Below are 4,063 nucleotides of genomic sequence, written 5' to 3'. Positions count from 1 at the left end.
CTTCCTCCCTCCATTTGCCTTCACCCATCCTTCTGCCATTGTTCGATCATCTTCTCCATGGAGGGAACAGGCCAGAAATGACCCCATTATTCTTGCCCCGGTCTGAAAGATGACATGGTGGAGGAACCCATTGATCGTAGCGACATCGTCACCTCGGCTAGCATGGCAGGTTCGTTCAAGTCCATTCTCGACTCGATAAATAACATCATTGCAAAGAACCCGAGGGTTCAGGAGCGGTTTGATCTCCCCTATCTTCTTCGCCATGATGCTGGTCGTCGGCGTGAGGATGATGGAAGCCTCGCCTTGTGCAAGTTGATGCCGCTTGATAATGATACATGTGATGTTAAGATGCCATCGCTTCAGGGTAAGGCTTGGGCATGTCAAATGGAGATTGGGTTGTTTATATTGGGTATAACCGCGGGTGGGAACTTGTGAATGTGTACACTCGTCACCGGGTTCCACTTCCAAAAATCACAGACTGCCCTGCGGTTGAGCACACAGATGATATACTACGTTCGAAGACGATCATGGGGACTATCATCTACGGAAGATAGCAATTTGTCAAGTTCCCAACCGCTCTTGGGATTACAAGAACTATGAAGTTGTTGCTATCTTTGATAAGCTTGTTGCCGTCCTTACTTCCACGCCTTGATGGATATTGCTCAAAAATCAATTTGTGTACACGATGAGTATTGTGATGCAATTCAATACGAGGGTCTTGTGTTTGCTGCCACCACTCGTGGCACTGTTTTTGCATGTAATCCGTATGATTTTGGTACGTTTGTCTTCCACCGTAATTATAATTGTTTCATCCACATGCATGCGGGTTAGCTTGTTTCCCTTTATTAATTAAACTTCTTGTGTTTCCAAGGTCCTGTGAATATTCCACCACCTATACTTGAAAATTTTTATAACCAAGGGGGAGATGGCGATGGTGATGATGACGAGCAATACCTATATACTCAGTGGCGCCTGACAACTTATTTCGATGGATCACCTCTTCTTGTATGTATACAGGGCACTGCTGATGTTACTAACAAAGCAGGTGTTGTCTCCCATGGTCACACTCTCCGGACCTATTCCAACATCCGTTGCAGGGTATTCGGGATGGATACTCGTGTGCTAGCGCCAACACTTTCTCCCTGGTTCAGTATTGATAGTCTTGGAGAAAACTCGCTCTTCCTTGGACAAAATTATCCAATGATGGTGAAAGGTGATCCAGCTGCTGTTGACACAACATTACTACCATATATGAGAAGCAACTATATCTATACCTTAGACATTGCTATGGTTCCCTACCCTCGCTATCACAATATGCGTCCTATAGGCCGCTTCAGCCTGGATGATCAGTCCTGTGTTGGTCTCGAGATTGACAATAGCAGGCCCTTCCCAGAGAATCAGTTATGGTTCCAAGCAAGTGATTCCAACGCCGAGGATTGGTGAGCTGAAGTTCATTTCATCGCTTTGTTATTTGTTGTGTGAGAAAAAATTTAGTATTTACTAGAATGTTTTGTTGGAAATAATCTATAATCCAACATGTATCCTCGTTGTCGTTGCGTGTTGATGACTTGTTGTATATAATCCAACGTATATTGTTTTTCTATTTGGATGATTAATGTTGTCGCTTTATTGCTTAACCGAAGCATGGCACGTATACATTGTTGGTCTAACGCTCGCGGTTCAAATAAACAATCCGTTTGGGATATTGGTTCCCAATTATTAATAATCTCCCGTTTGTAATTAGATAAAGATTACATCAAAACTGGTCTCAAAATTGACTAAAGAAAGTACAATGCAACTTTGTATTGGTGTCCATATGACAACACGATAAGTTTCATGAACTTCAAATAAGTTTTGGATGTACTAGATTTAAAACTCAAGATTCTCATTGTTTGAAATTTGTTGCACGGGGAGTAAACATGCACCTAGTGAGACACATGTGTTTTCGCAATCCATTTAGGTGCACTGTCACGTGTGCATGTAGCTCGAATTTAATTTTTGCACATTATACCCATTGAAAATCAATCAATTAATGTACTAAAACGTCTTAATGATCTCTGATTTTTTCCAAATTAAAATGTCCCTCCTTTGGTAACATATATATGTTCACCACGGGATAATTAATTTAACATGCATCATAGTTGCGGTGGATACACGGTGTGTGCGTATGTGTGTGCGTCTGGGGGTGGCGGGTGGCTTGCAGTACAGTACGAGTTGTGAGCCACCGTGTGGGTTGGCCATTTTGTTAGGCAGGCCGGTGCCACATCAGAGTCGTGAATTCGTAATTTAAAACATTACACAACCCTTTCATACATACATGTTTTGGCCACATGCAGTCGATGGTTGTCCTACACGACACTCGATACTCACGTGTGACGCTTTCAGTGGGCCCGCGAGGCCGTCGTCCATCACTTTGACGAACAACCGGTAATGAGGTTAATTTAAAAAGCCGGTATCTCAATGTTTGCGGCCGAGTGACGGTGGCAGGGTGTTTGACATTCATTCCCATTTCTTGCGTTGGACCTAAGCATGCAACCAAGGACACGAATTTGATTCAACCAATTATTAGGCATTAGAGCATGTGTTGTAGTTCAAATCTGAATTATGCACATAAATGCATTGAAAACTCAATTGATGAATAAAAATGTCCAAACGAACCCCGAAAAAATCCTAAGACTAACACAACACTCATGTTGTTCTATGTTGTCACTAGAAAAACAATTGAAATCAAGAAGAGGCAACGGATATCGTTTCATCCAGAAAGGTGAAAGGTTCCCTACCGTAACCATGAGGCTTGTTGTGAGAAGGTCTGGTTTGTGAGAAGCTTATATACCCCAGCCTGCCCCAAATGGGACAATATTTTTACCACTGCATGTTGATGCCGTTCCATGCTAGTGTGTCAAGTTTCATAAATTTCAGACGCGTTTTTGATTTACTAGAATTTAAAAACCATGTATCTCAATGTTAGCGGCCGAGCGACGGTGGCAAGGTGTTTGACATTCATTCTCATTTCTTGCATGGGACTTAAGCGTGTAACCAAGGACACACATTCCAATTTTGAACCACTTTATATGCACTGGAGCATGTGCATGTAGTAGTTCAAATTTGAATTATGCACATGAATGCATAGAAAACTCAGTTAATGTATAAAAATATCCAAGCAAACCCCGAAAAATCCCAAAAAATGACACAACACTCGTGTTGTTTTATGTTGACACGAGAAAAATTTAGAAAGTAAGAAGAGGCAACATATATCGTTTGTCCCCCAAGGTGGAACATTCCCTACCGAAACCATCTGGCTTGTCGTGAGAGAAGCTCCGGTTTGCGAGAAGGTTATACCCAAACCTGTCCCAAATGGGAAAATATTTTTACCACGGCATGTCGATGCCGTTCCATGATATCATGTCAAGTTTCATGAATTTCAGCCGAGTTTTTGATTTACTAGAATTTTAAAACCATGTATCTCTATGTTAGCGACAGTGTCAAGGTGTTTGACATTCATTCTCATTTCTTGCATGTGACCTAAGATTGCAACCAAGGACAAACATTTGATTTTGCAACCTGTTTTTATGGACTGGAGCATGTGCTTTAATTTTGAATTGTGCACCTGAAATGGATAGAAAACAAATTTAATGTATAAAATTTCCAAACGAACCCTGACTAATTCCAATTTTTGTACGACACACATATAGTTGCATGTTCACTGCAGATAAAAGGTCTAGCAATTCAAACACCATCCATTTCCGCTGTGACCCCATTATGTAATTCAAATAAAAATGAAAAATCAAGTAGATCCCACACAGTTTATTATCACCAACCTGGTGAGATGTAGTACAAAATATCCTGGAGCACCGTCGGTGTATAATACGCCTATGGCTTACGCGAGAAGGTGCGTCGGCTACAGTCCACAGCGGCGTGTCAAGCACACTAGCTCGCTCCCCAAATATTCCTGCCTCTGCATCGCTCTGCTCGCCCTTGATCCAAATTTTCAATAGCCCCGCCTTGTTACCCGCCTAGTAAAATTTTTAGTTGCCACGATATTTCCTCAAACACCACCTTAACC

The sequence above is a fragment of the Triticum dicoccoides genome, chromosome 3B, assembly GCF_002162155.2.
Source record: "Triticum dicoccoides isolate Atlit2015 ecotype Zavitan chromosome 3B, WEW_v2.0, whole genome shotgun sequence".
NCBI lineage: Eukaryota > Viridiplantae > Streptophyta > Magnoliopsida > Poales > Poaceae > Triticum > Triticum dicoccoides.
Note: the sequence above shows the minus strand (reverse complement) of the source record.